The sequence below is a fragment of the Felis catus genome, chromosome D1 (assembly GCF_018350175.1).
Source record: "Felis catus isolate Fca126 chromosome D1, F.catus_Fca126_mat1.0, whole genome shotgun sequence".
In the NCBI taxonomy this organism is placed as follows: Eukaryota; Metazoa; Chordata; class Mammalia; order Carnivora; family Felidae; genus Felis; species Felis catus.
Genome location: NC_058377.1, coordinates 78118315 through 78136640, shown reverse-complemented (window position 1 = coordinate 78136640; position 18326 = coordinate 78118315). Strand labels below are relative to the sequence as shown.

General features: G+C 40.6%; 1 protein-coding gene across 5 annotated transcripts in view; it reads right to left on the bottom strand.

Annotated features, from left to right (window-relative positions):
- GAS2 (growth arrest specific 2) overlaps positions 1-18326 on the bottom strand; it is a 131398-nt gene that overhangs the window by 1611 nt on the left and 111461 nt on the right. The window lies entirely within an intron of this gene.

Here is an 18326-nt window from a genome sequence, read left to right as displayed (position 1 = left end):
CAAAAGACCATGGAAATGTCTCTCTTGAAAATAATTGTTAATAATCACACAAATGCTCAATGCGAAATGGAAAGGAAATGCACTCAAAAACTGAAGTCTTCTCCAGTCACTGAGCCCTTCAAGGCAAGATGTTGTTGAATGGCCAAACATTTATATTTTCCTTTACTCTTATTCTTTCTAATTACTTTAGAATACATCTTAAAAAAAAAAACTTACCTTCAGGCCTATGTCACATCTAGATTTCCAGGTAACAGGCTACATATTGAAAAAGTGAAGAATGTATGGTTCTTTTTATCACTAAAAACATGTCAGAACTGTAGACGTCTGGCATGAAGAGCCAAAGACGTTTATCTTGGCTTTTTTCAAATATCAGAAAATGTAAGATAAAGGGGAGATGTTGCTCCATAATCAGAGATCCTGCTGACTCTGTTCCATGCCCGTGATGTTAAGAACACATACTGGCAGTGTAGTCTTGGGAAGGACAGATAGTTGGGTGAGGAGATTTGGGGAGTCACTTACATTGCAGAGCCTGTAAAATCTATTTGAATTCCTCTTGCTGTGTCAGTTTGAGATCTGGAGTTTTTTGACTCCCATCAAGTGGAAGATGACATATACTTACTGCTTTCATTCACCTGTTGAGAATCTGATGGAAATTCTGGACTCTCTTTTCAGATGTCTGTATCCACAAAATTTTGCATGTGTGTTTAGGGGGTTCACAGACTCCCAGAAATCCACCCGTGGACTCCAGCTAAGAAATCCTGATTCATGTGGTTGACATGAAGCAGTTTCAAATATTGTGGAAAGTAACAAAAATGTGCTGGATATCCATAGAAACCATAAGACTCATAAGAAAATGAAGTTAAATGTAACTCGACTGGTTATTCTCATTTAGAGAATTAGAATTATAATTAAGAATAGAATTAGAATAGAAAGGACCTTCAGAAACATCTAGCTAGAAGTTTTAAACCTATTTTAGCATCAGAATCTATTCATTAAAACCTCAATGGGAATCCCTGTAACCTAAAGCAGACAAAAGGAGTCAGGATTCAGCTGTAACCATTTTGCCTTCCCTGGTCCTGCCAGTGGTACCGTGTTCTTGTTTTTCTGATGAAGATCCTGAGGCCCAGATCTTTGGTGTGATTTGCTTAGACTAGAATCTGGATTTCCTGACTCCAGTCTAATACTTGTCCCACCAACAGTTCTTTGTAAAGCAAAATCCATCAAGGCTTTTATAATTTGACTGACCTAGTTCCATTCCCACAAACTCCTGTGTGTGCCTCTACTGCCTGCTTCCAAAACTTGGAGTTGCTGGGACAAAAATTACAAAGGCGGGCATCAAAACAGTACTCTGACCCTTTCTCCCACTGTTCTAGAGAACAGCTTGGCATATTGTTGAAGTTCTGGCATACTCCGCCCCCCAGCCCTACAAATTACATTTAAGAGTTTTCCTCTAAACATCCTTGGTATGAATGCCTGGCAGAATGCCCAAATTCACTTGACTGTGAGCTGACTATTTCAACCAGAAAGAGCTACCAGTCAGTATAGTTTTTAAACAATTAGCTAACACTGGAAAACAGTGAAAGAAATGTTTTTCCGCCTGGCATATAAGGTCATTTAGGTACAAACCCTTCTTGCAGATTCTTTAATAAATCCACGCATGCGTAGTGGATCCAACATGAAGCACAGTTATACTGAATGTGACTAACATAGGGATTAAATTTCTGCCCACCCCCTCCCTCATCTCATTTCAATAACTAATCAGCAAGCTGTAATTCTCCAAGGCCAGTGGTCAAACTGAACAACAGTTTCAGGCATGGGGTTAAGATTCCATGGCCATAAGTGTTTACATCCTTGATTATAGAGATTTAAATTCCATGCCTTACCTTAGTTTGTGCTAAGTCTCAAGAAAAAAAAAAAAAAAGGAAAGAAAACACCCATCCCCATCTCCATAAACCAAACCCCTACTGTTTAACCTAAAAGCAAATTAACCTGCTATAAACCAAACTACTCTCAGCTCCTCCCTCCCTCCCCACCCAGTGCTTGCCCTACAAAACCCCAGCCTTGGTTGAAGTGTATAATCTTCCTTCAGAATCAGGGCAGAGCCACTGAGCTCCTTCTGGAAGAACTCTTTTCATCTCAGGAATGGGTGACATTAGGTCAGTTGCAGTCAATTGATCCTTTTGCCTTTTGGTTTTGGTCAGCGGCATTTCCTGTTCCTCCTAATATTATCAAACGCGCCACTCATCTCTGTCCTCATCATTCTATGGATGGCATCTAGCATGTCATCAGACATGGTTTTCTCTCTCAGCACCTCCACCGGCTTATTTACTCCAGCCTATATTTACCCTTTTCTCCACTTTCCTCATCACAGAAAGAAGTCCCTCTGTCCAAAGTCAACTCCTCCCCATATATCCTAATTCCCGTTACCACTATGCAGAAGCTCCTATCAGACATCACATCACTCACCTCTCTCTCCAACTTATTGTATAATGGTCCTTATCCCCAAGCCTCTCCCACTCTCATACAAAGCAAAACTCTGCTCCTTCCATCCTAGGCTACTTTGTTCTCCTATCTTTGCCTTACCTCTGAGCTTTCTGGTAAGTTTACACGTGATGTCTTCATTTCCAACTTCCTAGTCACTGTCTGACCCACTACACGTTGCTTCTGCCCCCACCTCTTAACTGACTGCACAGTGAAGAGAATCATGGCTTCTGGGATTGTTGAATCCAATGGATGGTCCTTAATCCTTATCTGTCTTGATCTTATCAGATACTGAGGTATCTAATAGTATTGACCATTCCTTCCAGGAAACTCCCTACTCCTTTATTCTCTGTGACAAGACTCTTTACTGGACCTCCTGTTACCTCTCTCGTACTTTCTCTGCCTCTTTTCAGGGTTCTGTTTTCTTCTGCCTACTTTTAAGCTTTGCTGCGTGCAGAGGATCTCACTGCCTCTAGCCTTGGGGGAGTCTGATCCATTTAGTAAGTCCATTCCCACCAAAGGGACTTCCATAAATGCCTGTCTGATTGTCTTCTGCCTAAATGCCTTCACTAGCTCCCTCTCTCCTACAGGCTAATATTCAATTCCCTTTGTTTGCATACATTATTCACCAAGACCACTCCTGTCAGCCTCACCTGTCCTTCCCTGAGCTCTGGGACTCGTGAATTATTTTAGTTCTATGTTCCCAGACAACACAGCCTCTCTTCCATGCTTTTGCATATTTGCCCCTAAATATGGAGTGTCTTTTCTGTCTTGCCCTCCCTACTTACCTGGACTGCAAACATCAATTCAAACGTCACCTCCACCTGAAAAATTTCCAACAATCATCCACCTTACCAGATAAGTGAATGCTTCCTTGCTGTATGCTGTTTAGATGACACATGATTTCAATTGTTTTAGTCTACTTTAATTGCTAATTTACCTGTGTGCTTCTTTTAATAACATGCGAGCTCTCCAAAAAGAGTGATGATGTGCTTCTCATTTTTTTTAATCTCCCATATGTAAGCTCAGAACAGTATCAATATTGTGATATTAATACTCTTTTTCATATATACTTCCACAGGCTCTACTTAACTTTGCCTAACTGATGATGTCATTTTCAGCATTACTCCATTTTACAGATGGCAACACTGATGCTCTGAGAAGTGCTGCTCTTAAACCACCTGGGCAAGATCACAGCACAAATCTGGGACAAGACCCATTTTCCCATTCTGCCACACCCACTGACTCCGTTAAGCTCTTTAAAGTGGATTTTTATACCTGCTTAGTTACTTACAAGTGAAATTTAGCACAAACAAGGAATTATCAGTGTCAGAAATAGTAATAAGCAGCTTAAGCAAATCAAATGCTCGCATAAAATGATTTATGGGGCTATGTTCTAATAAACCCTATATAAACACAAATTTAATTTCAGAAGATTATACTGTAGTGGCCCTAATTACTTTAGAAATAAACATGTGTCCAGTGCAGGTAATAGGATAGAATACACTTATAGCCAGGCATCTGTCGGCATAAGTAGGACTAGACTTTGATTCTCTGTTCGGTTACAGCTCCTTTACTTATGATGCTTCACAATGTTGAACAATTTTGTGTTCTCCGTTCCAAAAGATAACTCCTCTTGACTGGTAGCATCACAAGTGAACTGAGTATTTAATAGTGGTTATCCATGCTGCTGTTTGTGGCCTTTCTTCTCAAGCAAAGAAAAAGAATTGCTACAAATCTCCAATACTATATGTTGCAAAGCCGTATGTTGCCCCATCAGGCCTATTCTGGCTCTTCCTAGTTTTTACAACCTGCCTCATTCCTCACGGTGCCTATGATCCTACCAAAAGTGAAGAAGGTGAAGAAGATTCATCACCAACGTAGCACAACTTAGCAACACCTCTCAATGCTGAAGGGGGCGGGGGGAAAGACCCCAAAACAGTAACAAAAATCTGTCTCAACATTTCTCCCAGTGGCCTTCATGAAGTTTAAGCAGATCTGGACTGTTGCAGATACTGTAAATATTTTTTTTATTTATTTATTTTTTAAATGTTTGTTTATTTTTGAGAGAGAGGGTGGGGGAGGGGCAGAGAAAGAGGGAGACACAGAATCCAAAGCAAGCTCCAGGCTTCGAGCTCTGACCTGTCAGCACAGAGCCCAATGCAGGGCTCAAACTCACAAAATGAGATCATGACCTGAGCCGAAGTCAGACCCTTAACTGACTGAGCCACCCAGGTGGCCTGAATATTTTCTTCTTTGATGTCTATGAGTGACATACATTCCTTGCCCAAGAAAAGAGCCAGAATGCCTCAAAGGTATGTTTTTGTTTTTGTTTTTAATAATTTGGTAATGGGAGAAAACATTTCCATTCGTGTCAAGGGCATTTTGCTTTATGCCTTTTCCCATCATAATGCTTAATTATGTGTTGTTTTCTAATGCCAGCAAAAGGGAACTTTTTCTCCTTAGATGACACAGTCATAATAGTAGAGCACCCACTGTGTGCCAGCTAATCTACAGATATGCCTTGTTAAAATAAGAAAGATAAAAAGAAACACTGAGGTCACTGGCAATGCTCTCATTTCACAGGCAGACAGAGGCTCGCCCAGGAGGCTCCCCAGGGCCACACTAGAAATCACTTCTTTATTCCCCATCTCGTACACAGCCTGACAGTTGGAGAGCTATACTCCTCCCCAAACTATTACTCTAAAGATGACTCCTATATTTAAAGGTGGGTGAACCACTTAACATATTGACCCAGCAGTGGTTCGTGACACGTCAGGTAAGTCCTCGCTTTGTTTTTTCGGATGCAATGCACGTTTTGTTAGATTACAATATGCAGCCTAAAGCCTGCTTTCTAGCACCACCTTTCAATCTTACTTTCCTAACACTGTAGGGAAAAAAAAAAATCATAACCAAAAAGTTCTGTGGTTCGTCCACATACTAATTCAAAGGAAAAAAATGGGTTGAAAGGAAACACATTAATTCTCCCATATTAAGTTAGATCACAATGGAAAATTTTAAAGTTGTAGAAATGATTAATCAACCGCTCCCTACAAACGCTGTGATCACTGCGGTATAAGGGGTCCAGTGCTTTGGCTCTTATGATGTAATAGGATTTCAGAAAGGAGATTTTCTTTTCCCTAATCTTATAGCTTGGAGAGACATTCTGGAATCACATCATGTATAGGTCTCAAGGAGCTTAAAGCAAGAAAAGTATGCTTTTCTTCCTGCGGACACTAGTCTTTCGAAACAGAAATATATCAACTCACGTTTTGCGGATAAGGCACAGCTGATATCTATGTAAATCACAGAAAATCATACGTTTGACTAAATGAAAAAGAAATGGCCATGTAACAGAGCCAGAAAATAAAATGGATTTATTGGTGATGCATTTGTTGTCAAGATGGCCAAGCTATCTATAGCTATATTATATAAATCATAAACAAAAATAAACAAGAGCAGGACATGTCTTTTAATAAACATAATTTAAAGTTAAATGCTTCTGGGGCGCCTGGGTGGCTCAGTCGGTTGAGCATCCGACTTCAGCTTAGGTCATGATCTCACCATCCATGAGTTCGAGCCCCGCATCAGGCTCTGTGCTGACAGCTCAGAGTCTGGAGCCTGCTTCGGATTCTGTGTCTCCCTGTCTCTCTGCCTTCCCCCTGCTCATGCTCTGTCTCTCTCTGTCCCAAAAATAAATTTAAAACACATTTAAAAATTTTAAATAAATAAATAAAGGTAAATGCTTCATATTCATATTTGGTAGCTGGATTTCATCAATTCCCCAGCACAGATCTGCGTGAATGTTCACATCTGCCCTAAATCATAATTCCTAGGAAAAGTTTCAGGCGTCTCCACCTTCTCAGCAAAACACTGACAAATCTCTTTCATTCAGATTTGAATCTTGTGTTTGTGACCTTGAAAACTGGGGGAGAGGAATATATGTCATATTCTCTGTATACCAAGGTCATCAGCCCCTGAGGATGTGAAAGCTTCCCAGCAGGATGCCCTCATCCTCTCTCACACTTCACCAATCTAGCCTTTACTTCAGGGCCAGAGTGGCCATTCCAAAGGGAAAATCTGATCATGCTACGGCCTTGCTTAAGAACCTGTGCATGGGTCTCCATTGTCTGGAGTGTTTCTCAGCCATTTTTAGCTCCAGCTCACCTGAAGAATATGACTCATTCTCATGAGCACAAGAAGTCTGTGGCAAAGATTCTGAAAGAGCAGTGGTGTGAATGCAGGTGTGTGTGTGTACAGGTGTGTGGGACCAGGGCAGAATCTGCATCTTGAGGGTGGGCAGAAGCATACATAATTTGAAGAAACCATTTGTCAGCAATTCTGATACCCCCTGTCCTACCTCTGCCCCTCCCCATCCCGCTATGAGAACAACTAGCCTGACACACAAAGCACTTCATGGTTCAGCTACTGTTCCTTCCCCACCTTCTTTCTCATTCCACCTTAAAGACCACATACCGTTGTGTAGGTTGTGCATTGCACAATGATGCAGCTACTGTGTGGCCCTACTTGTCTGTGCCCATACCTACACTCCAGATTGCATAACCCGCAAAATTTCTGGACTCCTTGGAAACCCCTAAAGATTTCATGCCTTTCTACATCCACATTCACCAGGTGAATTAAAGTGAGTCCCTTCCTATGGTCATTCAATAAATATGTGTTGAGTGCCCGGCAAGGTTATTCCTTACTAAATTCATGCCCTGAGGGCTGAGTACAGTGCCAACAACACAATGGGCACTCAATAAATGTTTGTTTAATGAATGCATAAGCAATGTTAATGCCTACTAATGCTCCACCCGGGCATCACTGCCTTTATGGAATATTTTTGTACTCTCTAACCTTTAGATTACTTCTTTTGGACCTTGAGATTTTCCTTCACAAACTTCAAGCATAGAACCTGTCATATTTTGTTGCCTATTTTCTTGTCCATATTTCTCTAATTCCCTGTGGCCTCTCTAAAAGGTCACATCCTATTCAGCTTTGTACACCGGACAACAATTGTAGTGTGTGATATGTAGAACACATTACTTATTTACAGAAAAGAAAAAAAGGAAAAGATGAAAATGATTGGTCTTTATGAGGGAGAGTCTGAAAAACACCAGGATGTGAATGATAATCCACCTTAACCACTGCTTAGAGAATTCCTTTGAGAGAAAGATACATTTTGGGTCAAAGACCCAAAGTAACAGGAATCATACAGGAGAGAGAGAGGGTGAAGTGAGAATCAGAGCAATGGAAGGAGAGAGAGAAAGGAGAAGGGGAATGGAGGAGAGAAGAAGAAAATCTCCCAAATGATTCCAAAATCAAGTATACCATTGTCTTCATTATCGCCCTTCACAAGTTCTCATTACATTTGGAATGCATATTTTAGAAATATCACTCACTATAGTAACAAATTACTCACTACAAATTGCAGCCCCTCCTTTTTCTCTATTCATGTTTGAGTGTTAAAATGCTTGGGTCTCTCTGCATAACTCCAGCTCTCATTAAGCCCTTCCCCACGTAACTGACCACAATGGCTCCTATCTCTACCCAATCTGTCAACTGCTCTTCTCCACCACAGCCATCCCTTTAAGAGACAACCATCTCTGACACTGACTGCCTAGAGGAGTAAGCCACCTAAATTCAAATCAGTTCAGCCTCCTGGGATATCATATGCTTCCTAATACCTCCTTGTCAACCCCGTTCACTGTGTGTTTTTACAAGCCATCATAACTTGAGTGAAAATATTGTGTTTAGAACGCAGTCATCTGCTCTCCAGAGAAAGAGTGTTAAATTAATTTATAGGACAACAGACTCTGTCATCGACTGGTATTATCCTGAAATGGCATATGCTCAAAATTGGGCGACTGGGAATTCAGCTGGCTGCCTAAGGTACATGGACACATGGAGGAGAAAAGTGGCAGGTGTTCAGTCACTAGTCCGCCATGTTGAAAGCCTGCTACCTGCATCTTCAAGGTAAGTGATAAGGTCACGTCGTAATAGGGCGAGTGAGGCTCTGTTTACCACAGATGCCCTATGTAGACTTCTTTGTCAAAGGTTGGGGATTCATCTCAACCTCTCTAGCTATTTGAAATTATAAATGGTTAAATACTCCTCAAATAGACAAGCTTCTGGAATTACCACTTTGTTGTTCACAACACATTTTTCATAGGTGTTATCTCACTTCTATCTTCCTAATAATCTTTTATGCCTTTTTCTTAGATTAAGCTTCAGAGAGATGTGGTCACCACCAACTATATGTATAACTCTAAGATACTATTTAATCTCTCTGTGCTTCCCTTACTCATCTGTAGAATGTTTCTAATATAGAGTTTTTTGGATAAATACATGTTAGCATGTAGCAACATCGCCTGGCACATGATATTCAATAGTAGCCTGCCATTGCTTTTGTTATTAAAATTATTATTAAAATAATAATAATGTTATTGCAATGATGATGGTGAACTTCTTACAGGCTTCATTTCAGTTAATTCCTGCAACAGCTCTAAGTGGTTTGCATTACTATCCACACCTACAGATGAGAAAATGGCAGTTCCAGAAAGGTTAAGTAAATCTCCCAAAGTCACCTAGCTAGGAGTTGACAAAGTTTAGATTGGAACCTGAGTCTCTTTGACCTCAAAGATAATACACATTACCACTTAACTATATGCCCTAAAGGGGCTTTGCCAGGGGTCATGACTGTCTGGCTTCTTATCTAGACTATTTCCATGGACAACACTTCTTTTTTCTAAGAATATGTGTTATGGTGTCTCCATTGATGATCATATCGCTCAACTCTAAATGTACCTGGCACCAGAAAAGAGAAGGTGTTTTAATATGTGGTTAGGAGAATTTATTTGCATTTGAACCTGATGTTTCACCCATACAAAAATGTTGAAATTAGGTACACCAGAGTGCTTGGCTGTTGGTTCCACACTGTAAAAGGAAACTCTATGGGAGAGACCCCTGACAGTCTGCAAAGTACTTTCTCTTAAGTTATTTCATTTTATCACACCTGCCCAGTTGTTCTGCAGGCTAGTATTACTGTTCCCATTGCTAGTATTACTGTTCTGCAGGCTAGTATTACTGTTCCCATTGCACAAATGGAACCTCAGAGAGGTTAGGTAGGTGGCTCACAGACACACAGCAAGAACACAGCCCGAGTCTTTAGATTCCCAGTTTTGTGATCTGTTGTCTTCAGTAACAAAATCATACATTAAGGAGAATACAATCCTCAAACCCTCATTTGAAGGCTAAACCACTCAGTGACAATGGTGACAAACCATCCTCCAACATGAACGGGGCCTTGAGTCTGGCTATTGGGGCTGGCCAGAAAAAAATTCTTGGCTTGCTTTTGTTGTTTCCCTCTGGGAGAAGGAAAGTGAATAGTTCACTTCCCAGGCTCGTTGTAGACAAATGAGACTCAGTAGCTTCTTTCTGGAAGCAAACACGAGAAGAGCAGCTTGCAGATGAATGTAACGATCGACTGGCAGAATGTTCCATTTGCATCTGCTTGGAAATATGTGTAGGAGTACTTACTGCCAACTGCCTGTCAGTTCTTATCGACTTGTTATGTAAGGTCTCCATTTTCCCAGATCTGCACCAAATGAAATTAAGAAGGCTTAGCTGCAATCTAATTACCAGTCTACAGCACCATTTCAGACAGGAAAGGCAAAGTTATGATAAATATTTTATGGAACACTCAGCACAATGAAAGCAACGAGGCAAAAATGCTGGTGGTGGAAAGGAAAGAGCTGGCTAGAGGAAGGATTCATAGCTGGTATGTGCCCAACTGAAACTAGACTTCATCCACCCCAAAGACGCAACACCTTCGGCAAGGGGAGCTGGGCTCCAAGGGGCAATGAAAACCCATTCCTTCCACTGATCAAACGGGTTCAAGTCTGTCTGATTCAATCTGAGTTCTCATTCTTTCATCGAAACACTGATACCAAAACCCAACAGCACCAAGACAGCCAAAGACAGCACAGTCTTTCTTGTGACAATGATACACTTCAGTGGTTCCCAACCCGGTGTCCTCCTGGGTCCTGAAAGGCAACAACAGCGTCTGTAATGCAGACACTGGAAAAACTATTACTTTGCTACTGTTTTTAATGGATCTTTAGTATATTGGTAGAAAAATGGAAAACAAAGTATTAATAAATACAGTTAGATCTTTTATATCGACAAAATATTTGAAAACATGAGTCTCTTTCTTCTCAAAGCCCCATTCAAATGAAAGGCAAGGAATAAAAATGTGCTAAAGTCACAGGACAAAGGGAAATTGAGAGGATATTACAGTAGAGAAGAAAGGCCAACACATTTTTAGAGGATGGAAAACAGAGGGATGAATTGTAACCAACTAAGAGTGGAGAGAGTTGAAACTCAAAGCCTGAAATGACAGCTTGCCCAAAAGAAGCAAGTCAAACCATGCCTTGAAAGTATAGGAAATTCAGGTTTTAGAATCACCAGGTACTTCCATCAGGTCAGGAGAGATGTGCAGCTGAAAAAAGGAGAATTGGTTGAACGCCAGTCTAAGGACTGGTTAGATTTACTGCACCCCACCTCAGATTTGCTATGCCTGTGACAGTATCCCATAGTGTAAATGACTGTGTCATCTCAGCAGGACACTGAAGGTTTATCTTTGCGGAAATTGAATCAGAGATGCTCCAGGCTAGGGAATGTTACAGGAACCAAATGGAGAGATGGGTAAATACATGATAAAGCAAAGGCAGCAAAGTGCTCATTATAGAACCCAGATGGTCGTTCTGTGGGTATTCTATGTATGTTTGAAATTTCTCACAATATAATGTTAGAGGAAAACTTCATCCTGAACCCAACTGTTCTCCCCATCTCCATTCCTAAATCCAAATTTCCTCCATCTTACCTGGATTACTGTAATAACCCTCCAACTGCTCCTCCTGCTTCTGCCCTTACCCCTCAGTACGTTCTCAACAGAGAAATTAGAGGCATCTTGTTAAAACAGAAGTTACTGTATGTTACAACTCCACTCAAAACGCTGTGTGGCTCCCCATTTCACTGGGCGTAAACTCCAGAGTGCTTCCAATGCCGTCTACGTTCCCATGTGATTTGGACTCCTGTTATCTCTCTGACTTCATGTCCTCCCACAGGCCGCTCCCATGCTCTGTCACAGCCTATTGGCCTCCTTGCTATTTCTCAAACACTAGAAGGCCACTTCAGGCATGCTCTTGACTTGGTGTTCCTTCTGTTCAGAAGACATTTTGCCCAGATAACTGCAAAGCTAACCCCTCACCTCCTTCACGCCCTCGACACTGTCTCACCTCCTCAAAGAGGCTTACCCTAACCACCCTTTTAACATTGTAGTCTCTGCTCCTGGCATCCTCAATCTGCCTTATCCTGCCCTACTCTTCCTTCCCCACCGGAGCATGGCACTAATCACTTTCTAGCAAGCTCTATAACTTACATATTTATTATGTTTATTGTCTATAAATTATTATCTATACAATATAAAGATTCCCAATCAAAGTTGCCAGATTTGTGATATAAAAATACAACAAACCCAGTTAAATTTGAGAGTCAGATAAACAACAAACATTTTCTAGGTATAAATATGTCCCTTACAATATTTGGAAAATAATATATTAAAAAATATTTGTTGTTTGCCTGATATTAAGTAGATTATCTGTATTTAATCTGGCAACCCTAAACTTCCCCCAACCACACACACACAAGCACTCACAGAGTAACATAAAGGTCTTCGAGGGAGTCAGGGTTCATCTGTGTTTTTCTCTGATATATCTTTAGCTCTTTGAATAGTGCTTATTTCATAATATATGTTCAATAAATATATATGTTCAATCAATATGTGAATGACTATACATTTTCTCATGATGACCCCTAAGAAAATAAGGGAGTAATCCACAAAAGACATGTGATCCAGGAAACAGGGAATCCAACATAAGAGCAAATTAAAATCTCAGACGACACTGTGAGGTCAACGTGGGGCAGGAGCGAAACGTAACCCCTAGCTTAGCCAGTATATCTGCCTATGACACCATTGTGACAGGTTTTACAATTCTCTAAGGGGATCTGGTAAGGGCTCCTTAGTCCTACTTAGGAAAAGAGAAATGGTTAAGTAAAAAAGAAAAGGAAAAGTAATCACAGCACACTACAATATTTACATGATTATTGTTTCGTTTTATTTTGAGAGAGAGAGAGAGTGAGAGAGCACATGTGAGTGGGGGAGAGGGGCAGAGAGAGAGAGAGAGAGAGAGAGAGAGAGAGAGAGAGAGAATCTTAAGTAGGCTCAGGTGGAGCCTAACATGGGGCTCAATCTCATGACCTGGGATCATGACCTGAGCCGAAATCAAGAGTCAGATGTTCAATCAGCTGAGCCACCCAGACACCCCCATGATTGTTATAAAGTAAATACTGAATACTGATTTGACCAATATTGGTATCATTGATGATGCCTGGCAAACAAGAGGAAGGGGAGTCCATATGTGTGTCGTGGGGTGAGGGGAAGGCATGCGACTACTAAATCATCATCTTCCTACTCTTGCTTTGCTGGGTTTGTGAGTAGTCCATAGAAAAATGCTGACAGTGTAAAAACTAAGACAGACCAGCATAATTTTATAATTTAGAAACTTGGAGATAAATAAAAGAAGAAACAGCTAGAAAGGGTGAAACAAGTTGCCTCTGGGAGAACTCAGGAGAAAAAATGAGTGGAAAGAGGGGACACGGGAAGGGGCAGGCTTGCAATTTGGGATCATAAATCTTACAGCACCATTTTGTTGCCTATATACCTGTATTTCTTTATAAAAATGAAAATTCAACTTAAAATATTCAGTTCTGGTACTCAAGAAAACAAAAGCAAAAAGAAAAAAAATTCCAAAGCATAGGAAAAAATATATCCTTAAGCATCCAGAAAATTATTTTATTGCTATGAAAACCTTCTTCTTTGCAAAATAGCTGGCAGGCTCTCATATACGTCCTGATATAAGGATGTAATTTGAGCTGAAATCACTGCAAAATGAATGATTACATTTTTTTCTGAACATTCAGACCTTAGGCACAAACTGGCTACCTGATCTCAAATATGTTTTCTAACATTTTTTTTTCAACGTTTATTTATTTTTTTGGGGACAGAGAGAGACAGAGCATGAACGGGGGAGGGGCAGAGAGAGAGGGAGACACAGAATCGGAAACAGGCTCCAGGCTCTGAGCCATCAGCCCAGAGCCTGACGCAGGGCTCGAACTCACGGACCGCGAGATTGTGACCTGGCTGAAGTCGGACGCTTAACCTACTGCGCCACCCAGGCGCCCCATGTTTTCTAACATTTTAATAGTCCTTTGTAGTTTACAAAATCCTTTCCAACATCATTTCATTTTATCCTCTAAAGTCACTGTTCAAATTATTTTCATATCATGCATATCTGGATCTCTCCCAACATCACATAAAATCATCACAATATCCTCAGATAAGACCATGACATGATCTTAGGAGTGCAAAGCTCTGCTATTTGCTTTGTTTTCTTTTAGTTTGTTTTATCCTCTCCTTTCCCATATTTCTGAGTCTTGAACAATTATAAATCTCAGCATTTCTCTTCCAGAAACTTTCATTCCAAGATCATGACTGTTTGTTCTTCCTATTTCTCGCTACACTCTAATAAAATGCCAGACACTTTCTATAGCTTAATCGCTGAATTCTCTATAATCCTAATTGGCTCCCAAAATCTTCTCTAAGGCACAGAAATGTTCCTCTTCCTCTAAGTCAGTTTCTTATGCTATTTAAACAGTTCAAGAATACAGAAGAATAATATAAACCAATCCCACTTATCAATATATACATAAAAATTACTTTTGTAGGGGCGCCTGAGTGGCTCAGTTAAGTGTCCAACTTCAGCTCAGGTCACGATCTCATGGTTTGTGAGTTCAAGCCCCGCGTTGGGCCCTCTGCCTACAGCTTGGAGCCCAGAGCCTGCTTCAGATTCTGTCTCCCTTGCTCTCTGCTCCTCCCCCGCTCACGATCTGTCTCTCTCTGTCTCAAAAATAAATGAACATTAAAATAAAATTTAAAAAAAATTACTTTTGTATATGGCATTTATCTTTATTTTTTAAATACAATTTATTGTCAAGTTAGTTGACATACAGTATATACAGTGTGCTCTTGGCTTCGGGGCTAGATTCCCGTGATTCATCGCTTACATACAATACCCAGTGCTCATCCCAACAAGCGCCCTCCTCAATTCCCATCACCCATTTCCCCCTCTCCTCGACCCTCCTATCAACCCTCAGTTTGCTCTCTGTACTTAAAAGTCTCTTAAAGAGTCTCTCTGTTTGAAACTGGTTTTTCTCCTTCCCTCCCTCCATGGTCCTCTGTTAAGTTTCTCAAGTTCTACATATGAGTGAAAACATATGACATCTGTCTTTCGCTGACTGACTTATTTCACTCAAAATAATACCCTCCAGTTCCATCCACGTTGTTGCAAATGGCAGGATTTCATCTTTTCTCATTACCAAGTAGTATATGGCTTAAAAAACAAAACAAAACAACTTTGTCTTTATCTTTCACACAGCCATACTCTTTGCACATCTTTCAAATAGATGGTGCTTTTTCTGATCCAAAAATCTTTCTTTGCTGAATATTCTATTTCTTTCTTTCATTTTCCACAACGAGTAGGTGAAGTTTGGAGGTCACTTCCGATTATCCAGTCTCCTTAAATAAGTCCAGAAAAATGAAACAATTCATCACAGACTGTCTACCCATTCCTGCTTCAGGGACAGGTCACATGTTCCCTTGCAAATGAGTCTGTTGTTCCAAGGGGCGACCCAGAGGTCCCAGTAGGGAGGATGGCACAAAACTCTTTTGATAAAAGCCACACATAACTAATGCCTTAAAAATTATCACCAGAAACTGCTAGCTCAATTCACCATTTTCAAACATGAATTCCTCAAATTTCCACATTGACCTTCTTTGCTTTTAAATTTACTTTCATCTCCAAGAAAGTTGGTTCCCTTCATGTGAAAGTTTACACTAAAATTTTCACCAGTTCATCTTCTACTTTTATGTTTCTATAATTTTATATCCCTGTTTTCTCATTTCTGCAATTTTGCTTTTTAAAGTCTTTCATAAGTGCCCATTATGGGGAAGTGGGTGTGTTATGTACACATAAATAGAGAAATAATTTACATCAGTGTATTCCATCTCATATAAATATATACACATCTATTCCCATTTTCCCATGTATTTATTTCCCTCAACTCTTACTAGAGGGATATCATTTGCCTAATGAGGGCCTGGCTGCCACAATGGAGTAACTATCTTTTTGTATAGTCCTACTCTAAGAATGTGAATTTTCTCATGACAGAGTTCACAGAACACATCTTCAGCCATGTGGGTCCCTCGGCCACATCCTTTTCTCTCTTCAACCACCCAATGCACGTGATGTGATGATATGTTCCTGTTTGTACAAACATCTTCATATATTTCAGGAACTTTCCAGCATCTATATATCTCTGCATGTCAACAAGAAACCATGCTTTTTTGGATACGCACTTTCCTGTGTCCCTTATACTCTAACTTCAATGATAGAGGAGCAACAGTATCTATTCCTCACTGACAAGTAGAATCTACACTTCCTGATACTCTGATTCAAATTCAGCTAAATCTCCAGTGTGCTTGTTTACGTCAGGGCCTTGCATGCAGACTCCACTCCTACTTGCTAACAACAGATGTCACCGGGTTGACAGCCTGAAGCCATTCCCTTATCTGACGTATGGGTCCTCTGCAGGCAAGCTGACAGTAGTGTAACTGGCCCTGATTCTGCTCCTTCCTTCTTTTGTCTTCAGTGTCCTCTTTTGCTGCTTCCGATATCTTTTGAGGCCACCCAAAGCTCTTTCCTGTCCTTTCTGATTCGTGCTCCCTAGCGTCTAACAAACTTCTATGGCAAGATAAAAACGAAAATTTTGAAATTAATATTAAAGTGATATTAGCGGCCTCGAGATTTTAGATCTCCCCTCTCTCCTTTGGCACGTGATTAATACAAATCATTTAATGGAGGTGTATACTCATATTTTGCCCATTAGCTTCTAAAGTACTTATTAGAAGCATGACCATCTGACGTCTTGAAGCCTCAGCACGGGGTCTTCCAGCTGAGGTGTACTATCCATCAACACCAAACTGGCAGTGATCTTGGAAGAGCAACATCGCACCTAAAACCCTCGCCTCTTCCCTCCTTGCCTCGTTCATTTAGTGAATGCTCCTTCTCCATTTTTTCTAGCCCTTTGCACAGCTGCACAAAACTCCATTACCCAGCCTCTCTGACCTTCACCATCTCAAACCATTCTTCACCTTCCCCATTCTTAAATCTCAAACCTTCCCTTTTGCTTCTGTGTCTCTCCGAAATTGGTAAGAGGTCTTCAGGAAGGGGGTTTAATCTCACCTGATCTGTCTTTGCTTTTCATTCAGAGACTATGTGACCTCTGATGGAAGCTATTTCTGTTAGGATGTCGTCTCACCTTTGTTGCAGCCTTGTTGTTGTCTAGGTTCCCATGTTATTTTTACTCCTCCCTTGGGGTACATTTGTAGAGGCTGTTTTATTTCTGTGTTCTTTGACACTCTGGAGCAAAAACAAGTCTCCTCTGTGTGTACCATGTCTTATCTTAAATTTCTTTTATTCTAACACAATTTCAATCATCTCCCACATACCTTTCTCAAGCTTGCTCTGGTAAAGGTTTCTAAAGGATGCTATGAACACCTACTGGAAATACCTTCAGCCTAGTCTTTGAGGGGCAAGTGTTCTTGTGAATATTTCTTGGAGAAGTAATCTGAGTCTCAAAGAGCACTCTCTTGAGATTTTTCTAGATAAAGAAGGGATAGAAGGACCTCCCAGGTGTCAGGAAGAGCAATGCAAAGGGACAGAAACGTAAAGCAGCATGATCTGTATATAACACTGAGTAGTTCACAACTCCCATAGCTGAGTGTGAGAGAGATGAGAAAGAGACTGCTAGGAGATACAGCCAGTGAGGTAAGAAGTGACCAAGGGTAAGAGGAACCGGAATCCCTCTCTATGCACATGAGATAACAAAGGTCACTGACAGGTTCTAAGCAAGGGATTGGCATGACAAGATTTTTACTGCAAAACCATTCCTGGGGAAAACACACACACACACACACACACACACACACACACACACACACACACACATATTAATCATTTAATTACACACTCAACCTCAGCCATAATTTCTTGTTTCTCCTGACACTTAGGCTCTCTTTTTACTGCTGCTTTTACTCACATGAGATTAATATGCAAGGCACACAAAACAGTATTTACTGTAGGAATAATACAGGACATAATAGTGGTGGCAACATTAATTTTTCCTGCAGGGAAGCAACCCCTTGTTAAAATGCAGAATTGAGGCAACATAAACCCTTTCATATTGTAGAGGCACTCTGACACTTTAAAGACAGACAAATCACATGACCAGCAAGAAGTCTGTAACCCATTCCGCTTGGGCCAGCAGCTCTTCACAATTACATACTTAAAAAGGGAAGGGGAACAACTAAATCCCCACAGACACATCTCAACATTATTTAACATCTGTTTCAAAATGACTAGCAAGGAACCAAACTGTTTTCGAATCTCAAATACCAATGAAACAAGTAGCAAAAATTGCAGTTATGGAATCTGGACACTAGGTGGCAGCAGCATATAAGCACATGATCATCCCACATTAAAATTTTAGTGCTGCATTGCTTAAATCTATTGGAACAACAGGGTAAACATGTTTTCTCCCAATGTTTCTCACCATTGCCTTTTTTTTTCACTTATTGGGCTTAAAATTATGAAATTGCTTTTTTT